Here is a 19,933-nt window from a genome sequence, read left to right as displayed (position 1 = left end):
CGCCACCTGTATTATGGTAACTACGGGGTCTACGCCACCTGTATTACGGTAACTATGGGGTCTGCGCCACTGTAATACGGTAACGGCGGGGTCTGCGCCACCTGTATTACGGTAACGTCGGGGTCTGCACCACCTGTATTACGTTAGCGCCGGGGTCTGCGTCACCTGTATTAAGGTAACGGCGGGGTCTGCTCCACCTGTATTACGGTAACGGCGGGGTCTGCGTCACCTGTATTACGGTAACGGCGAGGTCTGCGACACCTGTATTACGGTAACGGCGGGGTCTGCTCCACCTGTATTACGGTAACGGCGGCGTCTGCGCCACCTGTATTATGGTAACGGCGGGATCTGCGCCACCTGTATTACGGTAACGGCGGGGTCTGCGCCACCTGTATTACGGTAACGGCGGGGTCTGCACCTCCTGTATTGCGGTAATGGCGGGGTCTGCTCCACCTGTATCACGGTAACGGCGGGGTCTGCGTCACCTGTATTACAGTAATAGGACACTAGAGTGTCAGCCACCTGTACAGGGATAATGCAGCACCAGAGGCTGCTCCAGCTGCACTATAACAAGGCACCAGAGGCTGCTCCCCCTGTAGTACAGAACCTGACACCAGAGCTGCTCAGCCTATAGAATAATAATAATAATATCATTACCTGCTGCCAGACACAGCAATGGCTGCTCTCTGCTCCTGCTGCCTTGTGGGAATGATAGAAGGAAGGCGGAGCTCAGACCAGGGGAAAATGGCCGCCGCTCCTGACGTCACTAGACCGTCAGGGAATCTATTGCGGTTTGTTCTTATTGCTGCTGCCGGACTGGTCTACAAGAAAATGGCCGCCGGCCTCCTGCACTGAGGACTTTTATGGTTTAAATATTACTGGGGGCGGAGGTGCGGGCGTGGTGTAGAGGGGAGGGGCCAATAACCAGAAAGCAGCCTTTGCCAATCATGCCCTACTTCCTGACTGTGCGTTCCACCTTACTTCCGGACTGTGCGTTCCACATACAGGAAGTGAGTTTTCATCGACTGCTTGCTGCCTCGCAGTGTACGTGGAGATCAGGTAATGGCGTCTTACTATACAGGGGGAGCAGCCTGTGGTGCCCTGATATTATTACTATACAGGGGGAGCAGCCTGTGGTGTCCTGATATTATTACTATACAGGGGGAGCAGCCTGTGGTGTCCTGTTATTATTATTATACAGGGGGAGCAGCCTGTGGTGTCCTGTTATTATTATTATTATTCAGGGGGAGCAGCTTGTGGTGTCCTGTTATTATTATTATACAGGGGGAGCAGCCTGTGGTGTCCTGTTATTATTATTATTATACAGGGGGAGCAGCCTGTGGTGTCCTGTTATTATTATTATACAGGGGGAGCAGCTTGTGGTGTCCTGTTATTATTATTATACAGAGGAGCAGCATGTGGTGTCCTGTTATTATTATACAGGGGGAGCGACTTGTAGTGTCCTATTATATTTTTTCTGGGGGAACAGCCTATTGTGTGATTGTATTATTAATATAAAGGGAGAGCAGAATGGGGTGTGTTGTTATTAGTGTTATACAGGGGGAGCAGGTTTTTGTGTACGGTTATTATTATACAGGGACAGCAGCTTGTGGTGTCCTGGTATTATTATTATACATTGGGAGTGATGGTGATTTCCTACAATACAGGAGGAATGGTCTGTGGTGTCCTGCTTTTAAATACATCTGTTATTATTGTTATACTGGGGTGCAGCCTTTAGTGTCGTTATTATTATTACTACAGGTTGATTATCCCATATCCAAATATTCCGAAATACAGACTTTTTTGAGTGAGAGTGAGATAGTGAAACCTTTGTTTTTTGATGGCTCAATGTACACAAACTTTGTTCAATGCACAAAGTTATAAAAAAATATTGGCTAAAATTACCTTCCGGCTGTGTGTATAAGGTCTATATGTAACAGAAATGCATTCTGTGCTTAGACTTGGGTCCCATCACCATAATATCTCATTATAGTATGCAATTATTCCAAAATACGGAATAATCCAATATCCAAAATACCTCTGGTCCCAAGCATTTTGGATAAGGGATACTGTGGGGATTGGAAATATTGCTCAAAATCTAGGATGTATTAAAGCAGAGACCGTAATATCCCTGGCATGTGTATCAGCTGATAATTGGAGCAGTATGAAGTAAATGTATATCAGACTCCTGGGAGTGTCACAGTGACATAACATATCTATAATAATAATACAGGAACATGACTGGGGAGGTGAGGGCATCTGGGAATATCACAGTGACATCACTTATATCTATAATACTAATAATAATAATACAGGAACATGACTGGGGAGCTGAGGGGATCTGGGAGTATCACAGTGACATCACTTATATCTATAGTAATAATACAGGGACATGACTGGGGAGGTGAGGGCATCTGGGAATATCACAGTGACATCACTTATATCTATAGTAATAATACAGGGACATGACTGGGGAGGTGAGGGAATCTGGGAGCATCATAGTGACATCACTTATATCTATAGTAATAATACAGGGACATGACTGGGGAGGTGAGGGGATCTGGGAGCGTCACATTTACATTACTTATATCTATAGTAATAATACAGGAATATGACTGGGTAGGTGATGGGATCTGGGACCATCACAGTGATGTCACTTATATCTATAGTTGTAGTACAGGTACATGACTGGGGAGGTGAAGGGATCTGGGAGTGTCACTATGACATCACTTATATCTATAGCTATAATACAGAAATATCACTGGGGAGGTGAGGGGATCTGTGAGCATCACCGTGACATAACTTATATCTCTAGTAATAATACAGGGACGTGACTGGGGAAGTGAGGGGATCTGGGAGTATTTGCAGCTATATTGATGTCTCCCCATTTTGCAGGGTTACACAGTAGTGAAGAAGATATCTGGTGAGTGTGAGACACCCAGCAGCCATCCTCGTGTGTCAGGCGGACTAAGCACGACCCACAGCCCCATCACAGTGCCTCCACCTCACTCACTGATACATGAGAGACACAGTGACCAGAAGATCCTGGAACTCAACAACAAGATCATTCAGCTGCTGAAAGGAGAGGTGACTGCTGGGAATGGAACATTATACAGTAACACCAGGGGACGTGTCTGGGTGGTGACTGCTGGGAATGGGACATTATACAGTAACACCAGGGGATGTGTCTGGGTGATGACTGGAGAGGTGACTGCTGGGAATGGGGCATTATACAGTAACACCAGGGGACGTGTCTGGGTGATGACTGGAGAGGTGACTGCTGGGAATGGGGCATTATACAGTAACACCGGGGGGATGTTTCTGGGTGATGACTGGAGAGGTGACTGCTGGGAATGGGGCATTATACAGTAACACCAGGGGACGTGTCTGGGTGATGACTGGAGAGGTGACTGCTGGCAATGGGGCATTATACAGTAACACCAGGGGATGTGTCTGGGTGATGACTGGAGAGGTGACTGCTGGGAATGGGACATTATACAGTAACACCAGGGGATGTGTCTGGGTGATGACTGGAGAGGTGACTGCTGGGAATGGAGCATTATACAGTAACACCAGGGGATGTGTCTGGGTGATGACTGTATCACTGTGTGTGTCAGGTTCCTATAAGGTGTCAGGATGTCACTGTCTATGTCTCCATGCAGGAGGTGGAGTATATAGAGGAACACAAGGGTCTTTACATGGACGTGATGATGGAGAATCACCGGCCCCTCACATCACTGGGTAAGAGGAGACTGTCATGTATTGTACAGGGGAGAGCAGGTATGGGGGCCCCTATATACACACATCACCTGATAATCACATATATACACTGTACTCAGTCACTGTGTGTCTCCTATAGATGGGCCCAGTAACAGAGATACCCCAGAGAGATGTCCCCGTCCCCTGTATTCCCAGGATTGTACAGAGGAGAATCACAGGATCCCACAGGAGGATCAGGTAGGCGGTATTTAGGGTCTCCCCAATATACCAAAGTGACTGTCACTATATGATCTGTAGAGGAGCTGTGCGTCTTATACACTGATATTATATTGTTTCACCTCAGTTTAACCTGACTGTATGCAAATGTCATTATAGGTTTTGTTATTTTATTTGTAGGTAGAACGTCTGTCTAATATTAAAACAGAAGATACAGAGGGAGAAGAAGAGACGTATGTGACTGATATAAAGGCAGAAGATATAGAGGGAGAAGAAGAGACGTATGTGACTGATATAAAGGCAGAAGATATAGAGGGAGAAGAAGAGACGTATGTGACTGATATAAAGGCAGAAGATATAGAGGGAGAAGAAGAGACGTATGTGACTGATATTAAAACAGAAGATATAGAGGGAGAAGAACAGACGTATGTGACTGATATAAAGGCAGAAGATATAGAGGGAGAAGAAGAGACGTATGTGACTGATATGAAGGGAGAAGAAGAGACGTATGTGACTGATATGAAGGCAGAAGATGCAGAGGGAGAAGAAGAGACGTATGTGAGAGGTGATCAGCAGTGTAAGGAGGAGGAGATCCCTACAGATATCAGCACAGGTGAGTAATAAACACTTATTACAGAAGTCACATATTCTCCTTCCTCAGTCACTACAGCAATCTCTTATCCTACACCCTCCTCTGTCAGTACAGACTAATGTGGAATATGTATTTCTGCTGCGGGGTACACTGGGCTCCACAGGGAATGACATTGGGATGTAGAGTAGGCTCTTGATCCGATGCACCAACAGGCTCAAAGCTTTGACCTTCTTCCCAGAATGCATAGCGCCATTCCTCTATAACCCCACCTTTGTGCACAGGAGCTCAGTTTTGTAGTTGGTGCCATGCAGTAAGCAGGCATACAACACGGGTGCTGCAGCCCCAGGAAATAGCTTTTTAAAGAAATTCATGCCTCACAAGAAGATGCTGGCTCGCTACCCCCTCGCTGCGGAGCTAAGTAAAAATTGGGAATCACATCCGCCAGTGGATTCGCAGGTGGCGCAGCTGGTGGTATCCTCAGCTCTGCCCGTAACTATTGTCACGTCCCTGAGAGAGCCGACGGATAAGCGTGTGGAGGGTTGTTTAAAGGCAATTTACACCCTAACCGGTGCTGCACATAGGCCCACCATTGCCGCGACATGGGCTGCAGAAGCTGTGGAAGCGTGGGCTCAGGAGCTGGAGGCGGAGTTGCCGTCCAACGCTTCTGATCATGCTAGACAATGCTTGTCATATATTGTCACAGCGTGTCATTACATTAAGGAGGCGGCTTCGGATACAGGTATTCTGGCGGCCAAGGTTTCTACTACGTCCATACTGGCTCGCCGGATTCTATGGTTGCAGTCCTTGTCTGTGGATCTGTCTTCTAAGAAAACCCTGGAGGTACTCCCGTTTAAGGGAGACATTCTTTTCGGAGAAGACCTCAATAAGATAGTGGCTGACTTAGCTTCTGCTAAAACAACGTGTTTACCTAGTATTGCCCCTTCGTTGCCGAAGGCTAAGAGTACTCCTTTGTCCTTCAGGGTAAGCAAAGGGTCAGGCGTACTCGAAACAGGTACGCACTTCCAAACCAAATAAGCACAAACTGGCCTGGGCTACCCGTCAGCCTGCTTCCAAAACTAAATTGCCTGCCGCATGGGGGATCCTAGGGTGGGGGGGCGACTTCTAGGGTATACCCAGGAATGGTTGAAGACCACTTCCGATGCCTGGGTACGGGAAGTCGTCACTTGAGGTTACACCGTATCTTTCAAAAATCGCCCCTCTCATAGATTTTGCCTGATAGACATCCCTTCGGATCAGGTAAAGGCAAAAACTCTTCATTCGGTGGTACAGTCCCTACTGGACACAGGAGTGGTAGTACAGGTGCCTCTGGCTCAGAGAGGCAAGGGGTACTATTCACCGCTGTTCCTAGTCCCGAAACCGAATGGGTCTTCCCGGCCCATTCTCAACCTCAAGTCCTTGAACAAATTTGTGAAGGTCTCCAAGTTTCGTATGGAAACTCTTCGCTCTATTGTTCTGGCATTGGAACCTGGGGATTATATGGTCTCCCTGGACATACAGGATGCTTACCTGCATATTCCCATTGCAATGTCGCATCAGCAATACCTGAGGTTTGCGGTTGGCAACCTCCATTACCAATTTTGGGCGTTACTCTTTGGTTTGACCACGGCTCCGCAAGTCTTCACCAAGGTTATGGTGGTCATGACGGCTGTGCTCCGCCGTCAAGGGGTCAGGATCCTACCATACCTGGACGACTTGTTGATCCTGGCAAATTCCCCAGAAACTCTCCTACGCCATCTGCATCTGACTATCCAGTTTCTGCAAGCCCACGGGTGGCTCATCAACTGGAAGAAATCTTCCCTGGCCCCTGCTTGGAGCATGGTGCACCTGTGGGCAGAGGCGGATTGGCCATAGGGCTTGCAAGGAAGATTCCCGGTAGGCCGACGCACCTGTGGGGCCTGTTTTGTTTGAGGACATGTGGTCCTTTTTATAGACATAATGAATAAGATACAAAATAATTTGCATATATGAAAATGACTTTGCCACTTAGCCTGTGATTGCAGATGATCTAGTGTATGCTCTGTCTGCCTGCTTGGCTGACATATAAGAGTGAGTGAATAGTGATTGGGATACGCGGTTGGTGTAATAAGCAAGAAAATATATCTACCTAAAGAATTATATAGTTTCCTAAATTCTGAAGGTGTACCATATAATGTGCTCATAATATGTAATTTTATTTATTTTTAACTTCCCCCTTGATGCTGGACATGCCCACTATCTGGAAAGTCTTGGGGGGAGGGTGCTGCTGCCCTGGCCCATGGCTAGACCTTACACCTCTGGTGCTGCCCATGTGGGGCCACTAGTACATATTTCTCTGACGTCCTAGTGGATGCTGGGAACTCCGTAAGGACCATGGGGAATAGCGGCTCCGCAGGAGACTGGGCACAAATAAGAAAGCTTTAGGACTACCTGGTGTGCACTGGCTCCTCCCCTATGACCCTCCTCCAGACCTCAGTTAGATCTTTGTGCCCGGCTGAGCTGGATGCACACTAGGGGCTCTCCTGAGCTCCTAGAAAGAAAGTTAGATTTAGGTTTTTTTATTTTCAGTGAGACCTGCTGGCAACAGGCTCACTGCTACGAGGGACTGAGGGGAGAAGAAGCGAACCTACCTGCTTGCAGCTAGCTTGGGCTTCTTAGGCTACTGGACACCATTAGCTCCAGAGGGATCGAACACAGGCCTAAACTCTGTCGTCCGGTCCCGGAGCCGCGCCGCCGTCCCCCTTACAGAGCCAGAAGCAAGAAGTGGTCCAGAAAATCGGCGGCAGAAGACATCAGTCTTCATCAAGGTAGTGCACAGCACTGCAGCTGTGCGCCATTGCTCCTCATGCACACCTCACACTGCGGTCACTGACGGGTGCAGGGCGCTGGGGGGGGTCGCCCTGAGCAGCAATAACACACCTTGGCTGGCAAATATACACCATATATAGTCCAAAGGGCTATATAGGTGTAAATTAACCCCTGCCAGATTTCCAGAAAAAGCGGGGGAAAGTCAGCCGAGAAAGGGGCGGAGCTATCTCCCTCAGCACACCGGCGCCATTTTCCCTCACAGCTCCGCTGGAAGGATCGCTCCCTGGCTCTCCCCTGCAGTCCTGCACTACAGAAAGGGTAAAAAAGAGAGGGGGGGGCACTCAATTTAGGCGCAGTGTATGATATAAAAGCAGCTATAAGGGAAAACACTCTGTATAGTGATATCCCAGTATATATAGCGCTCTGGTGTGTGCTGGCATACTCTCCCTCTGTCTCTCCAAAGGGCTAGTGGGGTCCTGTCCTCTATCAGAGCATTCCCGGTGTGTGTGCTGTGTGTCGGTATGGCTGTGTCGACATGTATGATGAGGAGAATTATGTGGAGGCGGAGCAAATGCCTGTAAATGTGATGTCACCCCCTGCGGGGTCGACACCTGAGTGGATGGACTTATGGAAGGAATTACGTGAAAGTGTCAACTCCTTACACAAAAGGTTTGACGACATGGGACAGCCGGCTACTCAGCTTGTGCCTGTCCAGGCGTCTCAAAGGCCATCAGGGGCTCTAAAACGCCCGCTACCTCAGATGGCAGATACAGACGTCGACACTTATACCGACTCCAGTGTCGACGACGAGGAGACTAATGTAACTTCCAATAGGGCCACCGGTTACATGATTGAGGCAATGAAAAATGTTTTACACATTACTGACATTACCCCAGGTACCACTAAAAAGGGTATTATGTTTGGTGAGAAAAAACTACCCGTAGTTTCTCTGACGTCCTAGTGGATGCTGGGAACTCCGTAAGGACCATGGGGGGGATAGCGGCTCCGCAGGAGTCTGGGCACATCTAAAGAAAGCTTTAGGACTACCTGGTGTGCACTGGCTCCTCCCCCTATGACCCTCCTCCAAGCCTCAGTTAGATCTCTGTGCCCGAACGAGAAGGGTGCACACTAGGGGCTCTCCTGAGCTTCTTGGTGAAAGTTTTAGTTTAGGTTTTTTATTTTCAGTGAGTCCTGCTGGCAACAGGCTCACTGCATCGAGGGACTAAGGGGAGAAGAAGCGAACTCACCTGCTTGCAGAGTGGATTGGGCTTCTTGGCTACTCGACATTAGCTCCAGAGGGACGATCACAGGTCCAGCCTGGATGGGTCCCGGAGCCGCGCCGCCGGCCCCCTTACAGAGCCAGAAGAGCGAAGAGGTCCGGAAAAATCGGCGGCAGAAGACGTTCCTGTCTTCAATAAGGTAGCGCACAGCACCGCAGCTGTGCGCCATTGCTCTCAGCACACTTCACACTCCGGTCACTGAGGGTGCAGGGCGCTGGGGGGGGCGCCCTGAGACGCAATAAAACAAATACCTTACATGGCAAAAAATACATCACATATAGCTCCTGGGCTATATGGATGCATTTAACCCCTGCTAGAACATACAGAAAAACGGAAGATAAGGCCGCCGAAAAGGGGGCGGAGCCTATCTCCTCAGCACACTGGCGCCATTTTCCCTCACAGCTCAGTTGGAGGGAAGCTCCCTGGCTCTCCCCTGCAGTCACTACACTACAGAAAGGGTTAAAAAAAGAGAGGGGGGCACTAATTAGGCGCAGTATTAAAACATACAGCAGCTATAAAGGGAAAAACACTTATATAAGGTTATCCCTGTATATATATATATATAGCGCTCTGGTGTGTGCTGGCAAACTCTCCCTCTGTCTCCCCAAAGGGCTCGTGGGGTCCTGTCCTCTATCAGAGCATTCCCTGTGTGTGTGCTGTGTGTCGGTACGTTTGTGTCGACATGTATGAGGAGAAAAATGATGTGGAGACGGAGCAGATTGTCTGTAATAGTGATGTCACCCCCTAGGGGGTCGACACCTGAGTGGATGTACTGTTGAAAATTACGTGACAGTGTCAGCTCTGTATAAAAGACAGTGGTTGACATGAGACAGCCGGCTACTCAGCTTGTGCCTGTCCAGACGTCTCGTAGGCCGTCAGGGGCTCTAAAGCGTCCGTTACCTCAGATGGCAGATACAGACGCTGACACGGATACTGACTCCTGTAGATAACCGTGTTTTCCAATAGGGCCACACGTTGCATGATTGAGGCAATGGAAAATGTTTACACATTTCTGATAATACGAGTACCACCAAAAAGGGGTATTATGTTTGGTGAGGAAAAACTACCTGTAGTTTTCCTGAATCTGAGAAATAAAATGAGGTGTGTGATGATGCGTGGGTTTCCCCCCGATAACAATTGATCATTTCTAAAAAGTTATTGGCAGTATACCTTTTCCCGCCAGAGGTTAGGGTGCGTTGGGAGACACCCCCTAGGGTGGATAAGGCGCTCACACGCTTGTAAGAACAAGGGCTCTACCCTCTCCTGAGATGGCCGCCCTTAAGGATCCTGCTGATAGAAAGCAGGAGGGTATCCTAAAATGTATTTACACACATACTGGTGTTATACTGCGACCAGCAATCGCCTCAGCCTGGATGTGCAGTGCTGGGTTGGCGTGGTCGGATTCCCTGACTGGAAATATTGATATCCTAGATAAGGACAGTATATTATTGCCTATAGAGCATTTAAAAGATGCATTTCTATATATGCGTGATGCACAGCGGAATATTTGCCGACTGGCATCAAGTATAAGTGCGTTGTCCATTTCTGCCAGTAAAGTGGTCAGGTGATGCGGATTCCAAACGGCATTTGGAAGTATTGCCTTAAAAAAGGGGACATTTGGGGTCGGTCTTTCAGACCTGGGGGCCACGGCAACAGCTGGGATATCCACGTTTGTACCCCAGGTCGCCTCTCAAAATAAGACGATGTATTATCAGGCGCAGTCCTTGTTGGCAAGCGGACAAAAGGTTCCTCTTTTCTGCTCGTGACAGAGGGAGAGGAAAAAGGCTGCAGAGATCAGCCAGTTCCCAGGAACAGAAACCCTTTCCCGCCTCTGCCAAGCCCTCAGTATGACGCTAGGGCTTTACAAGCTCAGGCACGGTGGGGGCCCGTTCTCAATGAATTTCCGTGCGCAGTGGGCTCACTCGCAAGTAGACCCCTGGATCCTTCAGGTAATATTTCAGGGGTACAAATTGGAATTCGAGACGTATCCCCCTCGCCGTTTCCAAAAGTCGGTTTTACCGACGTCTCCCTCTGACAGGGAGGCAGTTTTGGAAGCCATTCACAAGCTGTATTCCCAGCAGGTGATAATCAAGGTACCCCTCCTGCAACAGGGAACGGGGTATTATTCCACACTATTGTGGTACCGAAGCCAGACGGCTCGGTGAGACCGATTCTAAATCTAAAATCTTTGAACACTTACATACAGAGGTTCAAATTCAAGATTGAGTCACTCAGAGCAGTGATTGCGAACCTGGAAGAAGGGGACTACATGATGTCTCGGGACATCAAGGATGCTTACCTTCATGTCAAAATTTACCCTTCTCACCAAGGGTACCTCAGGTTATGGTACAGAACTGTCACTATCAGTTCAGACGCTGCCGTAGGGCTGGTCCACGGCACCCCGGGTCTTTACTAAAGTAATGACCGAAATGATGATATTCCTTCGAAGGAAGGGAATTTTAGTTATCCTTTACTTGGACGATTCCCTGATAAGGGTAAGATCCAGGGAACAGTTGGAGGTCGGTGTAGCACTATCTCAGGTAGTGTTGCGGCAGCACGATTGGATTATCAATATTCCAAAATTGCAGCTGGTTCCGACGACTTGTCTTCTGTTCCTAGGGATGATCCTGGACACAGTCCAGAAAGAAGGTGTTTCTCCCGGAGGAGAAAGCCAGGGAGTTATCCGAGCTAGTCAGGAACCTCCTAAAACCGAGCCAAGTCTCAGTGCATCAATGCACAAGGGTTCTGGGTAAAAATGGTGGCTTCCTACGAAGCAATCCCATTCGGCAGTTTCCACGCAAGAACTTTCCAGTGGGACCTACTGGACAAATGGTCCGGGTCGCATCTTCAGATGCATCAGCGGATAACCCTGTCACCAAGGACAAGGGTATCCCTCCTGTGGTGGTTCCAGAGTGCTCATCTTCTAGAGGGCCGCAGATTCAGCATTCAGGACTGGGTCCTGGTGACCACGGATGCCAGCCTGCGAGGCTGGAGAGCATTCACACAGGGAAGGAATATCCAGGGCTTATGGTCAAGCCTGGAGACATCACTTCACATAAATATCCTGAAGCTAAGGGCCATTTACAATGCTCTAAGCTTAGCAAGACCTCTGCTTCAAGGTCAGCCGGTGTTGATCCAGTCGGACAACATTACGGCAGTCACCCACGTAAACAGACAGGGTGCCACAGGAAGCAGGAGGGCAATGGCAGAAGCTGCAAGGATTCTTCGCTGGGCGGAAAACCATGTGATAGCACTGTCAGCAGTATTCATTCCGGGAGTGGACAACTGGGAAGCAGTTTTCCTCAGCACGACCTCCACCCGGGAGAGTGGGGACTTCACCCAGAAGTCTTCCACATGATTATAAACCGTTGGGAAAAACTCGACAGGTATTGCGCCAGGTCAAGGGACCCTCAGGCAATAGCTGTAGACGCTCTGGTAACACCGTGGGTGTACCAATCAGTGTATGGGTTCCCTCCTCTGCCTCTCATACCCAAGGTACTGAGAATTATAAGATGGAGAGGAGTAAGCACTATATTCGTGGCTCCGGATTGGCCAAGAAGGACTTGGTAACCGGAACTTCAAGAGATGCTCACGGAGGATCCGTGGCCTCTACCTCTAAGAAGGGACCTGCTCCAGCAAGGACCCTGTCTGTTCCAAGACTTACCGCGGCTGCGTTTGACGGCATGGCGGTTGAACGCCGGATCCTGAAGGAAAAAGGCATTCCGGATGAAGTCATCCCTATCCTGATCAAAGCCAGGAAGGATGTAACCGCAAAACATTATCACCGCATTTGGCGAAAATATGTTGCGTGGTGCGAGGCCAGTAAGGCCCGACGGAGGAAATTCAACTGGGTCGATTCCTACATTTCCTGCAAACAGGAGTGTCTATGGGCCTGAAATTGGAGTCCATTAAGGTTCAAATTTTGGCTCTGTCAATTTTCTTCCAAAAAGAACTAGCTTCAGTCCCTGAAGTTCAGACGTTTGTTAAAGGGGTACTGCATATACAGCCTCCTTTTGTGCCTTCAGTGGCACTTTGGGATCTCAATGTAGTTTTTGGGTTCCAAAAGTCACATTGGTTTGACCCACTTAAATCTGTGGAGTTAAAATATCTCACAGGAAAAGTGGTCATGCTGTTGGCTCTGGCCTGGGCCAGGCGCGTGTCAGAATTGGCGGCTTTTTCCTGTAAAAGCCCTTATCTGATTTTCCATTCGGACAGGGCGGAATTGAGGACTCGTCCTCAGTTTCTCCCTAAGGTGGTTTCAGCGTTCACCTGAACCAACCTATTGTGGTGCCTGCGGCTACTAGGGACTTGGAGGACTCCAAGTTGCTAGACGTTGTCAGGACCCGGAAAATATATGTTTCCAGGACGGCTGGAGTCAGGAAATCTGACTCGCTGTTTATCCTGTATGCACCCAACAAGCTGGGTGCTCCTGCTTCTAAGCAGACTATTGCTCGTTGGATTTGTAGTACAATTCAGCTTGCACATTCTGTGGCAGGCCTGCCACAGCCAAAAATCTGTAAATGCCCACTCCACAAGGAAGGTGGGCTCATCTTGGGCAGCTGCCCGAGGGGTCTCGGCTTTACAACTTTGCTGAGCAGCTACTTGGTCAGGAGCAAATACGTTTGTAAAATTCTACAAATTTGATACCCTGGCTGAGGAGGACCAGGAGTTCTCTCATTTGGTGCTGCAGAGTCATCCGCACTCTCCCGCCCGTTTGGGAGCTTTGGTATAATCCCCATGGTCCTTACGGAGTTCCCAGCACCCACTAGGACGTCAGAGAAAATAAGAATTTACTTACCGATAATTCTATTTCTCGTAGTCCGTAGTGGATGCTGGGCGCCCATCCCAAGTGCGGATTGTCTGCAATACTGGTACATAATTATTGTTACCAAAAAAAAATTTGGGTTATTGCTGTAGTGAGCCATCTTTTCTAGAGGCTCCTTTATTATCATGCTGTTAACTGGGTTCAGATCACAAGTTGTACAGTGTGATTGGTGTGGCTGGTATGAGTCTTACCCGGGATTCAAAATCCTTCCTTATTGTGTACGCTCGTCTTGGCACAGTATCCTAACTGAGGCTTGGAGGAGGGTCATAGGGGGAGGAGCCAGTGCAAACCAGGTAGTCCTAAAGCTTTCTTTAGATGTGCCCAGACTCCTGCGGAGCCGCTATCCCCCCCCATGGTCCTTACGGAGTTCCCAGCATCCACTACGGACTACGAGAAATAGAATTATCGGTAAGTAAATTCTTATTTTTTCCTGCATCTGAGGAATTAAATGACGTATGTGAATAAGCGTGGGCTTCCCCAGATAAGAAATTGGTAATTTCTAAACGGTTATTGTTAGCGTACCCTTTCCTGCCAGAGGATAGGGCACGTTGGGAAACACCTCCTAGGGTGGATAAAGCGCTCACACGTTTGTCAAAGAAGGTGGCACTACCGTCTCCGGATACGGCCGCCCTAAAGGAACCTGCTGATAGAAAGCAGGAGGCTATCCTAAAGTGTATATACACACATACAGGTGTTATACTGCGACCATCTATTGCCTCAGAATGGATGTATAGTGCTGCGGCTGCGTGGTCAGATTCCCTGACAGAGAATATTGATACCCTGTATAGGGACAATATATTACTGACTCTAGAGCATATAAAAGATGCGCTCTTATACATGCGTAATGCACAGAGGGATATTTGCCGGCTGGCATCAAGAGTAAGTGCAATGTTAATTTCCGCCAGGCGAGGGTTATGGACTCGGCAGTGGTCAGGTGATGCCGACTCGTAAAGGCACATGGAAGTTTTGCCTTATAAAGGGGAGGAGTTATTTAGGGAAGGTCTGTCGGACCTCGTTTCCACGGCGACAGCGACAGCTGCCCCCCAACAAAAGAAAGCACCGTACTATCAAGCACAGTCCTTTCGGCCCCATAAGGGCAAGCGAGCGAGAGGCGCGTCCTTTCTGCCAAAAGGCAGAGGTAAAGGAAAAAAGCTGCAGCAGACAGCCAGCTCCCAGGAGCAGAAGTCCTCCCCCGTTTCCGCCAAGTCCACAGCATGACGCTGGGGCTTCGCAGGCGGACCCAGGTACGGTGGGGGCCCGTCTCAAGAATTTCAGCACACAGTGGGCTCGCTCACAAGTGGATCTTTCAGGTAGTATCTCAGGGGTACAGACTGGAATTCGAGACTCCTCCCCCCCGGCGTTTCCTAAAATCTGCCTTACCGAAAACTCCCTCCGACAGGGAGGCAGTGTTAGAGGCTATACACAAACTGTATTCACAAAAGGTGATAATCAAGGTGCCCCTCCTTCAACAAGGAAGGGGTTACTATTCCACAATGTTTGTGGTACCAAAACCGGACGGTTCGGTGAAACCCATTTTAAATTTTAAATCCTTGAACACATATATAAAGAGGTTCAAGTTCAAGATGGAATCGCTCAGGGCGGTTATCTCAAGCCTGGAGGAAGGGGATTACATGGTATCACTGGACATCAAGGATGCTTACCTGCATGTCCCCATTTACCCTCCTCACCAGGAGTACCTCAGGTTTGTGGTACTGGACTGTCACTACCAGTTCCAGACACTGCCGTTTGGGTTATCCATGGCACCGAGGGTCTTTACCAAGGTAATGGCCGAAATGATGATACTCCTTCGAAAGAAGGGAGTTTTAATTATCCCGTACTTGGACGATCTCCTGATAAAAGCGAGGTCCAAGGAACAGTTGTTGGTGGGGGTAGCACTTTCTCACGAAGTGCTGCAACAGCATGGTTGGATTTTCAATATCCCAAAGTCACAGCTGGTTCCTACGACACGCCTTCTGTTCCTGGGGATGATTCTGGATACAGACCAGAAAAGAGTGTTTCTTCCGGAGGAGAAAGCAAAAGAGTTGTCGTCTCTAGTAAGAAGCCTCCTAAAACCAGGACAGGTGTCAGTGCATCAATGCACGAGAGTCCTGGGAAAGATGGTAGCCTCATACGAGGCAATTCCATTCGGCAGATTCCACGCAAGAACCTTCCAGTGGGACCTGTTGGACAAGTGGTCCAGATCGCATCTTCAGATGCATCAGAGGATAACCCTGTCGCCAAGGACCAGGGTGTCGCTACTGTGGTGGCTGCAGAGTGCTCATCTCCTAGAGGGCCGCAGATTCGGGATACAGGACTGGGTCCTGGTAACCACGGATGCCAGCCTTCGAGGCTGGGGGGCAGTCACACAGGGAAGAAATTTCCAGGGACTGTGGTCAAATCAGGAGATTTCTCTTCACATAAATATTCTGGAATTAAGGGCCATCTACAATGCCCTAATCCAGGCAAGACCTCTGCTTCAAAACCAGCCGGTACTGATACAATCAGACAACATCACGGCGGTCGCCCATGTAAACAGACAGGGCGGCACAAGAATCAGGGGGGCAATGGCAGAAGCCACAAGGATTCTCCGATGGGCAGAGAATCACGTGTTAGCACTGACAGCAGTGTTCATCCCGGGCGTAGACAACTGGGAAGCAGACTTCCTCAGCAGGCACGACCTCCACCCGGGGGAATGGGGACATCATCCAGAAGTCTTCCAAATGATTGTAAACCGTTGGGAATGGCCAAAGGTGGACATGATGGCGTCCCGCTTCAACAATAAAACAAAAAAGATATTGCGCCAGGTCAAGGGACCCTCAGGCGATAGCAGTGGACGCTCTAGTGACACCGTGGGTGTACCAGTCGGTTTATGTGTTCCCTCCTCTGCCTCTAATTCCCAAGGTGCTGAGAATTATAAGAAGGAGAGGAGTAAGAACGATACTCGTGGTCCCGGATTGGCCAAGAAGAGCTTGGTACCCGGAACTTCAAGAGATGCTCACAGAGGACCCATGGCCTCTACCGCTAAGGCGGGACCTGCTCCAGCAGGGACCCTGCCTGTTCCAAGACTTACCGTGGCTGCGTTTGACGGCATGGCGGTTGAACACCGGATCCTGAAGGAAAAAAGTATTCCGGAGGAAGTCATCCCTACCCTGATCAAGGCCAGGAAGGATGTAACCGCACAACATTATCACCGCATTTTGCGAAAATATGTTGCGTGGTGTGAGGCCAGGAAGGCCCCAACGGAGGAATTTCAACTGGGTCGATTTCTGCATTTCCTGCAAGCAGGAGTGACTATGGGCCTCAAATTGGGGTCCATTAAGGTCCAGATTTCGGCTCTGTCGATTTTCTTCCAGAAAGAACTGGCTTCATTGCCTGAAGTTCAGACATTTGTCACGGGAGTGCTGCATATTCAGCCCCCTTTTGTGCCCCCAGTGGCACCTTGGGATCTCAATGTGGTCTTGGGGTTCCTGAAATCACATTGGTTTGAGCCACTTAAAACGGTGGATCTGAAATATCTCACGTGGAAAGTGGTCATGTTGTTGGCACTGGCTTCGGCCAGGCGTGTGTCAGAATTGGCGGCTTTGTCTTGTAAAAGCCCTTGTCTGATCTTCCATATGGATAGGGCAGAATTGAGGACTCGTCCCCAGTTTCTCCCGAAGGTGGTATCAGCTTTTCACTTGAACCAACCTATTGTGGTGCCTGCGGCTACTAGGGACTTGGAGGATTCCAAGTTACTGGATGTTGTCAGGGCCCTGAAAATTTATGTTTCCAGGACGGCTAGAGTCAGGAAAACTGACTCGCTATTTATCCTGTACGCACCCAACAAGCTGGGTGCTCCTGCTTCTAAGCAGACGATTGCTCGCTGGATTTGTAGCACAATTCAGTTTGCACATTCTGCGGCGGGACTGCCGCATCCTAAATCAGTGAAAGCCCATTCCACAAGGAAGGTGGGCTCATCTTGGGCGGCTGCCCGAGTGGTCTCGGCTTTACAACTTTGCCGAGCGGCTACTTGGTCAGGGTCTAATACTTTTGCAAAATTTTACAAATTTGATACCCTGGCTGAGGAGGACCTTGAGTTTGCTCATTCGGTGCTGCAGGGTCATCCGCACTCTCCCGCCCGTTTGGGAGCTTTGGTATAATCCCCATGGTCCTTACGGAGTTCCCAGCATCCACTAGGACGTCAGAGAAAATAAGAATTTACTCACCGGCAATTCTATTTCTCGTAGTCCGTAGTGGATGCTGGGCGCCCATCCCAAGTGCGGATTGCTGCAATACTTGTACATTAGTTATTGTTAACTAATCGGGTTATTGTTGAGAGCCATCTGTTCAGAGGCTCCACTTGTTATCATACTGTTAACTGGGTTTAATATCACAAGTTGTACGGTGTGATTGGTGTGGCCGGTATGAGTCTTACCCGGGATTCAAAATCCTTCCTTAATCGTGTCAGCTCTTCCGGGCACAGTATCCTAACTGAGGTCTGGAGGAGGTTCATAGGGGGAGGAGCCAGTGCACACCAGGTAGCCCTAAAGCTTTCTTATCTGTGCCCAGTCTCCTGCGGAGCCGCTATTCCCCATGGTCCTTACGGAATTTCCAGCATCCACTACGGACTACGAGAAATAGAATTATCGGTGAGTAAATTCTTATTTTTTCCAGGGATGCTTTTTGTTCCCAATCTGCTCCTGCCTGTGGGCGTTGTTGGACACTCACAACCAGCAGTTGTTTTTGTCTCAGAAGAAAGTCCTGAATCTTCAGGACAGGATTCGATGCTTCCTATCTTGTCCGCAAGTGTCGATACATTCGGCAATGCAAGTGCTAGGTCTCAGGGTGTCTGCTTTCAACATGGTGGAGTATGCTCAATTCCATTCCTGCCCTCTGCAGAAGCTAATTCTTACCAAGTGGGACGACTTGCCTCACCGGATCAGGTCTCAAATGATTTCCTTGTCTCCGGAGGTCCATCTGTCACTGAGCTGGTTGCTTCAGGACCAACGATTTAGCAGGGTTCGTCCCTTCTGGATCTTCAGCTGGGTCCTTCTGACGACGGATGCCAGTCTGAGAGGTTGGGGTGCTGTGTTGGAACAACACTCCCTTCAGGGTTGGTGGATCAAGGAGTCGTCTCTCCTCCTGATAAACATTCTGGAATTGCGGGCGGTGTTCAACTCATTGAACTTGGCCCTCATTTAATACAGAACAGACCTGTTCAAGTACAGTTGGACAACGCCACCACGGTGGCGTACATCAATCATCAAGGCGGCACTCAAAGTCACATGGCATCGAGGGAAGTATCACGGATTGTTCAGTGGGTGGAACGTCATCTGTCAGCCATATCGGCAGTGTTCATTCCGGGGGTCCTAAACTGGGAAGCGGACTTTCTCATTCGTCAGGACGTACATGCCAGAGAGTGGAGCCTCCATCCAGAAGTGTTTCAACTCCTTGTGGACAAGTGGGGCCTTCCAGATGTGGACCCGTATGCATCTGGACACAATCACAAGGTTCTGGTCTTCAGAGCAAGGACAAGGGATCCTCAAGCAGCGTTCGTGGACGCACTGGCAATTTCATGGAACTTTCGGCTGCCATACATGTTCCCTCCGGTGTCACTCCTGCCCAGAGTAATAAGGAAGTTCAAGAAAGAAGGAGGAATCCTGCTTCTGATCGCTCCAGCGTGGCCCAGATGGCATTGGTTCTCAGACCTTCAGGGTCTCTCGATAGAGAATCCCCTTCTACTTCCGCAGTGTCCAGATTTCCTCGTTCAGGGCCCCTGTGTATATTAGGATTTAGCCCGATTGGCTTTGATGGCGTGGCTCTTGAAGCTTCCGTCTTGAAGGCCAAAGGATTTTCTGAGGCGGTCATTCAAACCACGTTGAAGGCCCGGAAACCGACCTCTGCTCGGATTTACCATAGGGTCTGGAATTTTTACTTTGCTAGGTGTGCATCTAACAATTATGACGCTTACAAGTTTAGTACGGCCAAACTTTTGGCCCCTCTACAACAGGACCTGGACTTGGGCCTTCGTCTGGCCTCCATCAATGTTCATATTTCTGCCTTGTCGGTTTGGTTCCAGAGAAAAATTGCGACCTTACCTGATGTGCATGCGTTCACTCAGGATGTGTTGCGGATTCAACCTCCTTATGTCCCGCCTGTGGCTCTTTGGGACCTGTCGGTGGCTCTGGAGGCGTTGCAAGGGTCTCTGTTTGAGCCTCTTGAATGAATCTGCAGACCTTAAGTGGCTTTCCCTTAAGGTATTGTTTCTGCTGGCTATTGTCTCTGCTAGACAGGTGTCGGATTTGGGTGCCTTATCTTGTAGGTTACCTTATCTGATTTTTCACCGTGATCGGGCGGTTCTTAGAACACGTCCCGGGTATTTACTGAAGGTGGTGTCCTCTTTCCACCTTAATCAGGAAATCATGGTTCCGGCCTTTGCCTCTCCTGACTTGTCTTCCAAAGAGAGGTCTTTGGATGTGGTATGGGCTCTCTGTATCTATGTGAAGAGGACAGCTC

At 49.2% G+C, this 19,933-nt stretch overlaps 1 pseudogene; it reads left to right on the top strand.

Moving 5' to 3' along the window:
• The first annotated feature begins 976 nt into the window (after positions 1–976).
• The window catches only part of LOC134984405 (zinc finger protein 585A-like), a 176,695-nt pseudogene continuing 157,738 nt past the window's right edge, over positions 977–19,933 (top strand).

This window comes from Pseudophryne corroboree (genome assembly GCF_028390025.1).
Source record: "Pseudophryne corroboree isolate aPseCor3 chromosome 3 unlocalized genomic scaffold, aPseCor3.hap2 SUPER_3_unloc_51, whole genome shotgun sequence".
Lineage (NCBI taxonomy): Eukaryota > Metazoa > Chordata > Amphibia > Anura > Myobatrachidae > Pseudophryne > Pseudophryne corroboree.
The sequence above is the reverse complement of the archived record's forward strand: the minus strand, read 5'-3'. Positions and strand labels throughout refer to the sequence as shown.